The 15,033-nt window shown below is 50.9% G+C and overlaps 1 long non-coding RNA gene across 1 annotated transcript in view; it reads right to left on the bottom strand.

The window, feature by feature from the left end:
- The window catches only part of LOC144139145 (uncharacterized), a 52,894-nt gene extending 40,417 nt beyond the window's left edge, over positions 1–12,477 (bottom strand). Inside the window, exons 1-2 of the long non-coding RNA XR_013316072.1 lie at positions 12,401–12,477; positions 9,573–9,705 (exon numbers count right to left, since the gene is read on the bottom strand). This is a non-coding gene — a long non-coding RNA (uncharacterized LOC144139145). The remainder of the gene's footprint in view (positions 1–9,572; positions 9,706–12,400) is intronic.
- Between the last annotated feature and the right edge of the window lie 2,556 nt (positions 12,478–15,033).

The following is a 15,033-nucleotide window of genomic DNA, read 5'->3' as shown; positions in this document are numbered from 1 at the left end:
ACGAGCTCGATTAGGGTTTGCATGGCGCGAGAAATGTTCAAGGGTTGTCGTAGATGTGGAGGTTGCAGAGGCAAGCAGACCACATGTTTAACTCGGGTTATAATCTGGGCTGTCCTTGTGCAATCCTGGAGGTATTGGCTCACTGAAGAGGCAAGATGTCCTCAAAAACATCTGTTTTCAGGGAGCAAGTCGATCCTGTGGACCGACCGACCCGACGCCTACGTAGCGGTGGCGGTCCACGCCACCACGGGAGAAATATACAGCGCCTGCAGCCTCCGCGTGCCGTCCGCCAGCCAGGCAGAGGAGACGGCGATCGCGCTGGCGCTGACGGATCCGCAGTGCACCACAGTGCTCAGTGACTCGCGGTAGGCCATCGCGAACTACGCCAAGAACAACGTATGTGAAAGTGCAGTGCGCGTGGTGAAGTGCTGTGCGGTGATCAGTTGAGCGGTGCCGGCCACTCACCTTCAGTGGTTCCCGGCGCACACCAACATCAGAGGCAACCAGTCTCCCTAAACGCAACGAGACGGCGGACGCAGCCGTGCGAGGACTGACCAACTGCGCGGTGGCGGTCTCTTCCCCCCTGCCAATGGGGGAAGAGAGGGGGGCCAATCTGAAGACAACGATGACAAAGACGACAACAACGGCGTGAAATGGGACCCGGAGCCCCTCCTCACGTGCGGGGAGCTGCTGGAGTGGTACCGGCTCGGCCGGCGCACCGCTACGGCACCCCACCCGGAACTAACACGACAGCAGGCAGTGCTACTACGCCAACTACAAACACAGTCAGTGATCACGCCGGCGCTCGCGCGTCACGTGTGCCCCGACGTGTACGCCAGTGGCGTGTGTAGTGTGTGCGGGCAACATCGCGCAACTCTGGCCCACATCCTGTGGGACTGTGCAGTGCACCCTGCGGAAGCTGCCGACCTTTACGGCCGGCTGCCGGACACCTTAACGAGTGCCGTATATTCGACAGACCTGGACGCACAAACTGTAGCCATCCAGCAGATCGAGGCTGCTCTCGCCAGGCGGAAGCGGAGCGAGTCGCAGACGGGGAGGGGGGCAGGCACGAACTCCCAAGTACCATTCACGCACCGCTCACGCCGACGCCGGCGGGGCCTAGTCCCGAAGACGTCGTGAACGGTGGTGGGATATGGAGACTCTGCGCATCCCGACCTCCCACTCCCTGCTGGAAATAAATAAAGTCTCTCTCTCTCTCTCTCTCTCTCTCTCTCTCTCTCTCTCTCTCTCTCTCTCTCTCTCTCTCTCTCTCTCTCTCTCTCTTCTGGAGCCGCATTTCATACAAGCACTTTGTTGATGAGCATATGGGGAGTCCCAGAGCCTGTTTCATTGCCTTTCGTATTAGTACGTTTAGTGCCTCTCGCTGTGCCTTCGTAATCTGCAGGTACGGTTCGAAATTCGTAATCTGCGAGATGACGAAGGCCCGTACCAGACAAATGACGTAGCCTTCCTTGATGCCAAGGTTGCGGTTTGTTACTCTCTGGAGCTTACCCAGCACTTTCGCGGTTGCTCTTCGGACCTTAACGATCGCTGCGTCTGCTTTCCTGTCGTTCCGTAGCATCAATCCCAGTATCCGACACTATTGGGTTGGCTTGACTTCAACTCGATTGATTCGGACAGTGATCCTTCATATTGTCTTGTTGTTCCCACCCACTTGGACTACGGAATTCTGATGTGCGCAGCTCAGGCCACAACGATTTTGCGTATTCGTGTACCGTCGTGGCGGTTTATTGTAGTGTTTCCTCTATCCACCCTTCAGATCCGGCATTTGTCGTCCATACTATAATGTCACCTGCGTAGAAGGCGTGGTCTATTCCTTCGATCTCCTCTAGTAGCCTTGGTAGGGGTAAGATGGCCAGTTTGAAGATCAAGGGTTAAATCACTGACCCCTGAGGCCTCCCTGTTTTCCCTAATGTAGTTATCTATTAGCGTATGTTCGCATCCGTGTTGCGCCATGATGTGCTGGGTTGTTGTAATGATGTGGCGTACTAGGATTGCTGTGCTCATTCCGATGGGGCTGTGTATGTTATGTATCCCGGTAGGCGCGGCTACACTCTCGTCTCTTGCCACACTATGACGACCGGTTGATGTTTTCTATTTTTTCCTCCCATGTGCGACATGAGTTCATTATTCTTATCCCTTATATTTCTGCAATTGCATCGGTAGATGACGGATACTTCCCAGCCATTTTCCCGCTTCTGCGCCCGACTATTGTTGGGGTTCGGCGTCATCCTTTTTGTTATCGACTAAGCGGCCTCGCTTCTTCGCGATGGTTTCCTTGAGTCATTCTGCTCTTTCCTTCTTGAGGGATTAGTATCAGTTGCGGACCTCTTAAAGTTCAACCTGGCTGCTAGGCGATCGTGTTTTGCCTTTCGTGTGGTCATGTGGTCTTCTAGTCTCCCTAGAGCTGCCAGAATGGTGGTCTCTCCAGGTGACATTGAGGCTCTGTTCTTCTGCCCTCGGCGTGGTACTTGTCTGCTTCTTGTTATCCTGTGGGACTTCTAAGGCCTACATCTCCTCTTGTTTCTACGTTCTGTGTAGGCGGTGTTGGCTTGGGAACAGTGGGGGGAGGCGACCTCAACCATGGATTTTTCGAGACCCTCTTTTGTCACAGGCTATTGTCTCTTCTGGTTGTAGCGGTAGCGTAGAGGTAGAGCATCCGCCTCACGTGGAGAAGTACTGTGGTTAGAATCATGTGCCACACAATTCTCACCGGATATTAAAAAAAATGGGCCCATCTGCCCGTGAGGGAGACTCGAGTAAATGCGTCGCATAGGGGGTTGGTGTATTGCATTAACGTTTAGTGTTTGGGGGGTTGGTGCTATCACGTGTACACCACGCAGCTATCACGCCGCTAGCACGCCGCTGAGTCGCCAACGCACGCCGCTGACGACGTAGTTTGAATGAGTCAAGGATATAAGACGCCTTCGTAGCCTTTGATTCTGTGTCGGCTTTGTGGCGCAGTGGGAAGAGCACCATGTACCTCGCGTTCCGCCCAAAGGTAGTGAATGCGTTGTATCAGCAGCTTCTTGACGCAGTTTTAATGAGTCAAGGATATAAGGTGCGTTCGTAGCGTTCATTCTGTGTCGGTTTTGTGGCGCAGTGGGAAGAGCACCCTGTACCTTGCGTTCCGCCCGCAGGGTCGTGGGATCGAAACCAGGCGCCGGTAACTGTTATTTCTTTTTATAGTGTAGGGGGAGGCTGGCTGCTGCGGACGCCGACGCACGGGTGACGTCGTGAGTTATACAAATGCTCTGCATTTAAAAATCCGCGGAGTGATGGAATTGCAGAATAAGCCTTGGCGTGCGGCCAGACCCCGGCGACACCTGCCGGTAACGCACTCCCTCTCCAGAGCAGGATTTGTCACCCTGGTGCAGTAACGGCCACAACGTCCCATGAACACGCCATTAACCCACGGCCCTTAGTCTCCAGTGGCTGCGAAGCAACTTACCACGGTGGTGGTCAGACCTATGACGCAGCAGAGGGTGCTAAAAATCCCTGGACCCGGTCAGGCCGCCATTGGAATCTGAACCTGGCAACGTGCAACACGAGAACCTTATCTAGCGAAGCGAGTCTAGCGGTGTTGTTTGCGGAATTAAAGGGCATAAATGGGATGTCATAGGGTTAGTGAGGTGACGAGGACAGGTGACGCATCTACGGTGCTGAAAAATGGACACGTCCTATACTACCGTGGTCTAGGGGCAGAAGAGACTTGAGTGGAATTTCTAGTCAATAAAATCATAGCTGGCAACATTAAAGAATACCATAGCATTAACAAAAGGGCGGCAGGTCTTTTACTTAGTCTCAATTAGAGGTACAAACTCGAGGTGGTACAGCACTACGCCCCCACATCTATCCACGTCGACCAGGTAGTCAAACGCTTCTATGAAGATGTGGAATCAGTAATGGCTGGAGTAACCACAGCATACCGTGGTTTGGGAGACTTCAATGCTAAAGTTGGCAACAATTAGGATGGAGATATGGCGTTTTGGAACTACGGTCCGGGCTGTAGAAATAGCAGGAGGGACCTACTAGTCGAGTTCGCAAAATGGAATAACCTACGCATCATGAATACCTTCCTGTGCAAACGGGAGAGCCGGAAGAGGACGGAGCCAGCCCGAGCCGGTCAGACCCAGCTAAGCCTAGGCGTGGGTTTCGGGGCACAGAAAGTCAAATTATTCCCAAAATCCGGCTTTCTCAGCGTTGAATCTGGCGTCGATTCCGAGCAGATGATGTTCTGCGACTTGTCGAACAACTGGAAGCCGCACTGTTCAAGATTTTACTGTGGAAAAAAACATTTGGTCGAGAGCGGAGGTGAGACACGTCTGCTCGCTCTGGCGACCACAGCGTCCCACACAGAGGGGAATTCCGCATGGAGCAACACTACCCCCACACTCTTGTCATTAGCGACACTCAGGATCCATAGGCCAATAGAAAAAAGTGGAAGACATTAAACACCTTATATATGCGGATGATGTTAGCATAAGGAGCCCAACTTGATCACCCGCACCCATCCAGATGCAACTACAAGAAGCAATCAATAGAGCAAGACAAGCATCAACAACAATAGGACTCTCATGCTCCGCAGAAATAAACTAATGCTAATCGTAGCCAACAGAAATCGGAAACATCCTCCCATTTAGTTACCCCTGCGTGGCTGCCATATTCCAATTCTATCCGCTATCAACGTACTTGGACAGTATATCCAAAAATATGGAGAGGCACAAGCCACAACCAAGCAGACACTAAAGCAAGGAGAGAGGGTTATTCAACTTATGAAGCGGATCTCTAACAAAAAGTTGGGACTTCAGGAAGATAACCCTCTGAGACTGCACGAGGCCTGCGTCGTATCGCGAATAAGATACGCAGCCCTGTACACAAATTTTACCAAGACAGAGCTTAAAAAAATAAACACCAAAATCCTCAAAGCCGTCAAGATACCGTTAGGTCCCCTATCAGCGCGAGTAACGCCGTTCTTGACAAAATGGGGAGAACAGTAACCATGGATGAAATAGTCACTGTTGAAAAACACAACCAACTGGCAAGGCAACCAAACCACAGCTTGTCGAAAACTCCTGCAGACTCTAGGATACACGGTTAGCCAAGCGGCCTACCTATTGCCAAAATACATTCACGAGACTGCCAAAAGATCAGATGGGCCCCGTACAAAATAACATGGATCCAATCCGGCACACAGAAAGAACATGCATAAGAGCAAATTACTTTATTAAGAAACCCAAGAGGTAGCTTGACCGAGTGTACGCCTACATAGACGTGGCAGGTCACAATAACACATGGAAAGTACCATATTGGAACACCCTCAACCAATCTACACTGAGAGCAACGTGCATTTCCACAAGCAGAAGAAACCGAGATCTACGCAATAGGAAAAGCGATATCTCGCCTCCGTAAACCCACCCGTCCCCTAAAAATATACACAGATAGCACGAAAGCCTGCCGAATTACCGCATCAGGACATACCCCCCAAATCGCGGCACATCTTTTTAGATATATAGCAGGCACTGTGAAGAAATAATGAATTACGTGGCATGCTAGCGTACTGGGTATTGAGAGAGCAAATGAACACGCCCGAGAAGCGCACTTCCGGGTTCCCAAGAATGGCGGCGAAACTCCCAATCACGCTCACGACATCTTTACCTAAAAGACTGCCAGAGAGTCCCACAGCAGTTACCGCAGCCACACCCACAGCTAGAAAACCACAACACAGACTACATTTAGAAAGCGCAAGCCGGCAAACTACACACACCTCCTAGACTACACCTCATTCAAAGTAGATACATACACCCCCCATATGGCGCACCTGTAATGTCATTGCCAATCAACACATATGATCGGGGTGCCCTTATTGGACGGCACTACAATATAGAGTGCACGGCCACCCAGACGGCCAAGGGCCAGCAACGTGGCCTGGTGAACTTCATCAAGAAAGCCATCAGTGGAAGCTTGGATGGAGGAACCCAGACTTCATGAAGCTCTCCAACAGAGACATTTCACTTCGTTTGCCTTAAAAATAAGATTCTTTCTCTCTGTCTCCCCATCTCCTCATAGGAATATTTAACAAAGGTTTGTCCAAGTGTTATTAGGTTAAGTACATGAGCACGATCACTGAGCCCCGTATGTCACCAATGGCCGCCATTTGAGTGTTTATCAGTGTTACGAGATTGCCACATCTATGGTGTCGCATTTAACTTCAACCGGGTTGTTTGTTAACAAAACTGACGAAGACGCAGCAACACGACATACTTGGACACTCTTCTGCTGCTAACATGCAGCTATAGACGGTATTCGTTGAAACGTTTAGCGGTCAATTTCTTCGCTTAGCAACACTGGAAACGGCCACAGACATGGCCTATGCGCCACGGACACGGCGCAGCCTGGGCCACTGCGGCCGGATGCCGAAGAAAAAAAAAGACCCCGGCGTGCGTCACCTGCTCCGCTCCAATCCGATTCTAAACTGTGGCACCAACAGAGATGTTAATAATCGCACTCACAGTGAACTCGACGCAATACTTTGCGTTCGACAGAGTTTGTAACGTGAAACACAGTCATGTGTTTCACAGTCGTGCTTAGCACGGACAAGTGCCGCCATCCCGCGGAGCCCGATGTAACGAGTGACGGCGCACCGTGGCCTTCGCGATCGGCTACCGGCGGCGCGCCGCTGGCAGCAAATCGCGTAGGCCACGGGCGCGCTAACACGGTTGCATGGAGGAGAAGAGCGGTGCCTGATCTGCGGTCCGTGCGCGCGACGTCGCCTAGCACAGACGCTTGGCCACAGATATGGCGCCGCGCACTTGGTTGCCTGCATACATTCCACGCCATTTATTACCGTGGATAGGCGTTATCTCTCATTCGAGTTCGGTACCACATCAGTCGCGCGCAGCCGCAGACTTCACCGAACGAGAATTTGCTGTGGTTTAGCTTTGGTTAACCCTAGTTGGTAGCGAAAGCTTCACTGCTCCGGCTAGGTCCATTAAGGAGGTGTGGCTTCGCGATGATATGCAGACATGTTGGCAATGAATACGCAGCTTATTCTCCATCTTTTACCGCATGGCGTTTTTAAGCCTCACCGCTGTACGAGCGACCACAGCTCGATGTACGTCTTCCTCCATCGCACACGCCTCTGCGCCGCACGTGGTCTCCTGGACATTCTTTGTGGCGTGCGCTTATCGCTGCGGCGGATGCCTCATCGCCTTCCCCCGCAAGGTGGCGTCACAGGTTCCGCGCATGTATTTTCCCTCCTCGCCTATCGCCCCCCGGCATCGGCCTGCTTCTCCTTTCTGGGGGCTCTTCCAACTAGCGACACGGGTTCAATGCGCGTCTCCGATCCCTCCTCGCCTATCGTTAGCAAGATGGTTGCAAGCTGGGCTAGTTGGAAAGATTAATTCTTGAATAAAACCAGCGCGAACTTAAACAAATATAAAGGAAGAGGAACACAAGCTGTATTATGTGGGTTTGAGATAGCATAATTGCCATTAGATGTGCGTATTCCTAATTTTCCTTCCAATGACATTTTACTTAGGCATCGTGAACAAGCTCCTCGCAAAATTGTGGAAGCGTTCCGCATAGTACAAAGAGAAGACTAGTGCGTCAGCCAAGAAAGTGTGTGTCTTCATCCTAAAGAGATTGCATATGTGCGTGGAACTTCGACTGTAGCCGGTGTCGATCGAGTTGCCGTGTCACCGTGGCTTTTTGGTCATTTGCAGTGTTTTGATTCTTTTGTGTTAAGTGTTTATATTCATCCTTCTTGATATTTAACATTAGTGTTCCGACCACTGGCTGTGCATGCGTTCCACTTCTTTTGTCTTTGCTTAGGTTCGCGCTAGTTTCACCCAAGAATAAGCCTACCTCTCCTTTGCCGTCCATCTCCCCCACCATCGGTCCGCTGCTATGTGCCGGGCGCTTGCGAAAGGAGTTGTGGTTTGACCTCTAGCTCTCAAGATCAAACCTGGTCACCCCGCTAGAGCGGCCGAAGTAAAACGCCTAAACAACAAAATTTCAGCGCCCATGAACTATCACAGTGTAAACAAATTTGACGTGTTGCGAAATGACCAATGATCACAGCGGAGCACGAAACAATAGGGTCAAAAGACTGCCGATACTCTGTGCCCTTATCTAGTGACACTAGTTTGTCCCTGTGCGCCAGGTATCAGACCCGTCTACACTCGTGGCACCCTCTCTTTTCCTTCGTTCACACCGACTCTGGGCTCATTTTCTCCATGTTTCAATATTAAGCGGTTGTGAACATGTCATGGGTCTTCTTTGCCGCCGGGTGTCCTTCACTCCGAAACGTCACGCCTGTCTAGTTTCTACCGGATTTCTGGGGTAGCAGTTGTCTGCGGGAACACATTCAAAACTATAAAGGCAAGAGAATAAGTGCGGTGCGTACGTCTCGCCACGACAACCACCGATCAAGAGAACAAATCAGCGAATTCATGCCTTCTTTTCAAATCCTCCACTTAGCTTTACTGTAGCTGAATCTCAGGAAGTTGTTACCATAATGCGCAAAAAAGAAATTAGGTAGGACAGAAACTTCTTTTCGGTGAAGTGCCGTACAGCAGATAGCATTCATAGTTGAATCATCTTTGTCAAGCTTTCTTTTCATGCTGTTTTTTCTGCCTTCGAGTCAACCCTCTAGCCGAAGGTGCGAGAAGAAGACACGCAGTGAATATTTTCTGCACATAACACGACCTGACCTTCTGTTATAATCACGGGAGGAGGGCTCCTGCGCACCTCAAGGCACTGCCAAAGATAACTTTGGTTAACAAAAGTAACTTTAACAAAGGTAACCAAAGGTAACAAAAGTAACTTTGGTGCGAAGCCTTACCAAAGGTAACTTTGGTAAGGCTCCGCACCGTATTCCAACTGCTGCGTACCCTAGTGGGCAAGTAATAAATAAACTTCATAAGGAAGCACATAACTGTGCTTTGGTTTCTTTGAGTTAGAACCGCGACAAACAATGAACCAGGATAACCCATTTACTACCAGGTCAACCCAGGAAGGAAATAGCAACCCAGAAAGGAAAACAATCAAACCGAATTCACACCAGTGACTTGTGTAGCTGTGGTTCTCTTGGTTCGGCTCTAACGTAAAATGGCACTCAAGCAAGAGAGGCTGCGCTGTCGCCACACAAATTCAACGGTTCGCGCCAAAAAGCGCCGAGTTAAATGTGAACCGCGGGAGGCTCCCTCTCCCTCCACCCAAGCAGGAGGGATAGAAACCCGACCCGTGAGGTCACTGCTCCCCCTATCAGAAGGTTTGGAAGGCCGCTGGCGGGTCTGGAAACCTGAACAACATCTGCGTGACGCAGGACCTACAGCAGACGGACAAAAAAGCTCGACGTGCCTCAGTTCCGCTGTTAAAACAATTCGGCGGAAATGCCTGCACCCGTAAAATATCCGTGACCCTCTTTCTATTGCTTAATAAATCTTTTTACGGTGATAGCGGAGAAGCAAACTGGAAGACATCTCTTCGGCTATTACAACTGCACTAAAAAAGAAGCAAAAAAAATTCCGCATAAGCTGTTTCCTTACCAAGTCATATATTTCAGCATGGGATCCTGGTGGCTTCTGATGCATTGACGGCGGAAGGGCGAGACAGTGGCTCATCTCGAGGCTTGGGAACGGGTAGTGGCCGTATGCGATGAAAATGTCCGGCCTGAACGTCCTGGAAATAAGATGGCACCTAAGCTGGGACGGACTCGCATTGCTTGTTTGTGATAATGGTACTGAAAGTTAAGCAAGCGTGCGAATATATCCAGAGACTGTGGGGCCGCATTTTCATCAGGTATTGCATGAGAGTCGCCTTGAATCCAGTTGACTAAGTGGTAGAAAACGAAAGCCGGTTAATTTAAATTTGCAAGAATGCGCTTGCGACAACACGATTTTTTTTTTGTTCGTATGAATAAACCATACGCCCCTGGTGGTGCCATTTGTCGGCATAACCTAAAAATTGCTCTAGCGCATAGAGAACAAAACCAAGAGTAGTAGTTTTGTGGGGAATAGTACTTCAGTGGAACGTATGGCGATCGAAATTACCGTTATTGCGTTTTAATGGAGCAGGAAGCTACAAAGAAGAAACTTCATGAAAGATGAGCTTGAAACGTTGAAGCTAAAAAAACAGAGGTCCTAGCTTTATTCCCAAACTTGTAAATCTAACGTACGTGCGCACGAGCTCAATTTTTGTTTACAGGTGTTTTCACGTAGCCATGACGAAAGAAAACCTGCCTAAAATCTATTTCAGCTCAATGTAAAAGTTTTACGGAAAAGTTGGTCTAATTAATCCCTCATTAATAAATCAGCTAATATTTTCACTAAAAGCGCTATTTCTGATTTGCGGTCTTAGGGAACGTAAAATAAAGATAAAATACACTTAAAACAGTTTTCATTAAAAGGAAAAAATCAGGACTGAAAACCTTTCAGCACCCTACGCAGAAACTCTGCACTACACGTAAGCATGTTTTATGATGTGATCAAGGTTGAACTTTTATATCGAAGCTTTCTATTTCTAATATGCAGCTGATCATCTCCGGCAAGCGAGCAATGTAGACGAAACGGTCACCCGAGCGCAGCGCCAGTTCCTGGTGCCTTCGTAAATGACCGGCAGAGTAAAAGTAGGCGCGCTCGTTCATATAATGAAACAAAAAACGTAAACACATAAAAATAACTGCAGCTAGCACGAGTGGTTCAAGTTTAGAGAAACAGAGGAGCTGGGTGTTGACATACCTTCCTCCCGGTTTTCTTAAGTTTTGCTAAGCTCTCCTCGGCTTCGCTAAGTGTTGTTAGGTATTCCAATGGTCTTGTTAGGCCAGGCTATGCATTGAGGGATGAGGCCAATTTTATCTGAACTTTACAGGGCCCGTCCAGGCGGTCTCAAACACAGAGAGCGAGTCCCAGGAGTGAAGGGCGGGAGGTAGGTCGACCTGCAACTCCTCCGTTTCTCCAGCTTTGCACCACCAGTGCAACCTGCGTCAACCGTTTGGACCGAATGGCCACTTCTGCTACGATTGCAGGCTAGCGCGTGCCCTCCACTCTTTGCTGACTGCGGTCCCCATCCTCGCCAGGAGGCTCCACGTTCGTCTTTTTCTGATATTTTTTTGTTGCGGTCGCAACCGCAGCAACCTCAAGTTAGCAGCTCCGCTTTTAACGACGGTCGTGGGCCTTCACTTTACGATATCAGGCATGTTTTCAATTGCTTATGAGTGTCCCCGACTGTACGTTTTTAAAGACGATAGTCTTAATTGGGCTACCAAAGCGCAGAAATTTTTATCTGACTATATTTCGGTTTGTCTGTGTGTGACTCTATTCTGCCACCCGGCCAAGGTGAAACTTAATCTGCAGAATAGTCTAACATACACTCACGCAAACCGAAGCGCCTAAGTTATGTGGCAATGTTCATACTTGTCAACATTGTTGAATAAGAACAAAGCATCCTACAAATCTGAGGCAGAAAATCAACTCATAACTGACATTTGCAGTGTTCCTTTATTGAAGGTCCCCTCTCAGCCACCGACGGGGACGGTCATGTCGAGAGAAGGCTCCCCACGAGTAGGCGACGTACTCACGTCGGACCGGTTACCCCAGGACCCGCCGCACCATCCGCATCGGCTGCCTACCGAACCCTACTGCCGCAGCTCCCCACCGGAAAGATGTCCTAAAACTCCCTGTTTCTGCACGGCGACCCGTCAGCACGGCCTTTCAGAGTGGAAGATTTCGCGTCCACACTTGGTGACATCACGGACCTATAGAAGATCGAGTGTCTCGGTCCCTTTCAGTTTAATCACCTATGGATGGTGACATTCACATCTGAAGCGGACTCGGAGGAGCTGGCAGCATGTACGTTGATCACAGTGAAAGGTAGGCGGTGCCTTGTGATCTACCCTAACCGATGAGAAATCGCGGTAAGGGTGCAGTGCGTACCGCAAAAAGTCCCAGACTAGCTGCTGATCCGACAGTTCGAACGTTTTGGCCGAGTTCAAAGAGTGGTTCGTGAGGGTCGGCAGAAATCCGGCCTCACGCACATGACCGGCACCACGAGGATCTTCCACGTGATTCCCTCAACCCCGACTTCCCTCGAGGCGATCCCCCATCAGGCGACTCTCAACGGTTGCCCCATTCTAATCGAGGTGCCCAGTCGGCCGTCGCTCTGCCTCCGCGGCTACCACCCCGGACACTATCGGAAAAACTGCTCAACTCCATGGTGTCGCGCGTGCCGCGCTTACGGGCATGACCAAAGTAACTGCACGCAATAGTACGTGTCCAGAGTGAAGCAGAGAACGCCCGCGAGGAATCTCGAGGAATACATGGACTCCGATGACATGGCGGCGATGATGAGCACCGAGGGACCTGAGACAGCCACTCACCCACCGCCCCCTCTCCAGGCATCCCCGCACGTGCCTTCGCCTCCAGTCAACACCGCCGTTCCGGCGCAAGACGCAGGCCAGCTGAGGCAGAGGGGAAGAGAAAAGAGAAGAGCGAAGACAACGAGACGCCCGGCCTTCGAACTTCAGACAGCTCCGAGCCCAACGCGCACGCCGAGAGAGGGAACGGAAACGAGACAGAACGCCCTCACCCTCGCAGCCAGGATTACCGCAGACAGGACGATGGGAACAAAATGGACGGAGGAGAATGCCGGCAGGAAGCAAGCGGCCGCCTCCCAAAAGCCTTGCAAGGAAAAGGAGACGCCAGCGATGCGGGAGCGAGTATAGAAATGGCCAGCGACGGGGCCCACGAAAGCGGCACACCCCGTGAACTCAAGGAAACAGTCGCGGAGCCGGGTGGCAAGGCTTCCCTGACCAATGCCAAGCCCGCGGAGGACGAGGGGCAGCGGAGTGAGGAGGCGAAACCCGCCGACGTTGAGGGAGAGGAGTCGGCACCCCTGAACGATCAGCCAGGAGAGACCAGCTTTGACGACGCGGACGACGAGCTCCCGACGAAGGCCGCCACAGCACCGCGCAGACCCGATAACACCACGGGAGTTGAGACGCGGCGGAAGGCACGCGGGAAACACGGCGGTGCAGTCACCAACAAACCGAGCCAGGGAGATACCGGGTCAACGACCGCCGGGGGAAGCTCAACTAACGGACGGACCTAATGTCCTGACCGGTAAGCACTTTTCACTCCATGGCATCACACCAGAGCGCAGTCACGCTTGCCACTTTAAATGTGGTAGGTCTAACCTCGCAGAAAAAGAAGCATTGGCTAGTTGACCTTCTTAATGAAAAAAAATACACGTGGCCTTTTTACAGGAAACCAAAATTGCCTCTCGAGAGGACGGTCAAATTTTTTACAATTTTTCGGCCACCGGGTTTGGTGTTTTTACACCATTACACCAACCCGAGCGGGCGGAACCCCAATTCTAATCCGGAAACACGAATTCTTAACAGTAATTGACTGCGAGCTGGCGAAGGACGGGCGCTTTTGCCACGTCGACATCCTGGTGTGAGGGGAGCTTACACGCTTTGTGTGCGTTAGGAAATCGCATGGAAAGACTTAAAGAGGCCATAACCAAATGACGCTGAAGGCTCGAGACCCTCAACAAACATGACACCGAACACTTACATCAGGAGCAGTAAGCGGAAGGGCAGTAGAGAGCCCACAAGGATTTTCCAGTGGAATTGCAGGGGCATCCGTTAGAAGGACATGGAACTCGCGCTAGTAGCCGCGAGGCCCACCACTGGAGAGGCCGGCGCTGCATGCGTTTTAACGTCACTTGTAGGATCACCGTTCCTACCTTGCTGCATAGTTGGCTTGCAGCAAGTCACACTTCGCTTGGGAAGCGCGTTCTAAAAGTATTTTCGTGTTAATTTCTGTCGTTTGAATTTAATTCTCTGCGCGTCCAGCGCGGTTTGACCTCACGGGGACTTCATAACCGTATTAGCTGTGCTACATTATCCGCAAACAATATGAGCGTGGTGGTGTATGACGTATGCTAGCGAAGCGTAAGCAACGGCTTGTTTCCTCGATCAACAATGTGGACTGCGACGATCGCCAAGTTAAGTTTCTAGATTTCCCTTGTTTGCAAGAAATACACAAAGCAGGAAATCATGAAGCGTTTACTGCTCGCAGCAGCACACGCACCCGCCGTGCCTACCGCACGGCGATGGTGAGGCTCAAACCGACGCAGGTCGCGGCAGCAACAAACAACTTGTCACCGCTTTTTAAAATCACACAAATCGTGGAAACGCAGTTCCAGATTGGTGAAAGTGGGTGTTAGTGTGACGAAAAACTGTGCTACGTAGTGTCACCAGCTGTGGTTTTGAAAGCGATGCTCAAATGTTTGCCGCGATTTACGCCGACCGGTCGCGGAGGTCGGTCCCGGCACCACCGGCCGAGCGCGCGGTGTGGGAGTGGCCGAAGGGTGGCCATATCTTCGCGCAAGTATCGGCCGAGGCCGTGGCAGGCATCTTGATCATCAATCGCTCAATCGGCAATCACCACGGTTAGAGAGTTCCACATAAGAAAAGGGGGTGACAGTGTGGTGAAAAGTTGTAATGTCAATCGCAACTGCAACGATAGCGGTGATGAAATATCTGCCGCGACGCTAAGCCTAAAGTTCCCAACATTCGATTACGTGCATCTGAAGCCGGCTGCGAGCTGTTGGAGAAGGCCCTCCCGTCGCGCGCGCGCATGTTGCGTTTCGGTTTCCCTGAATTCTTTGGGGCCCCCTACGCTCGGTTCTCCTATTCTAAAACTCCCCATTACCCTAAATCATTACCGACGTGTTTCGCCTCGTACACAGCCTCGCCTTCTATGATCAGTCGTGAGTTTCGACATTGATGCTTGAGAAAGGCCGGCTCACTGTAAACAGACAAAAGTTTACGTTGCAATTATAAATTCCCACGCCGAGATACTAATGAAACCTAAATACAGCCTTGTCCAAACCCGCAGGAAGGCGTTAAAAACTCGCGTTCATACCGTTCATAGATTGTGGACAGGCCGCGTAAAGTAAACATTTCAGCCGTGCAGAGTGCATTTAAGGCAGTGATCGTTAATC

This window comes from Haemaphysalis longicornis, unplaced genomic scaffold (genome assembly GCF_048455015.1).
Source record: "Haemaphysalis longicornis isolate Haplotype H1 unplaced genomic scaffold, Haemaphysalis longicornis Haplotype H1 scaffold_5, whole genome shotgun sequence".
Taxonomy (NCBI): Eukaryota; Metazoa; Arthropoda; class Arachnida; order Ixodida; family Ixodidae; genus Haemaphysalis; species Haemaphysalis longicornis.
Note: the sequence above shows the minus strand (reverse complement) of the source record. Positions and strands in the feature narration are given on the sequence as shown.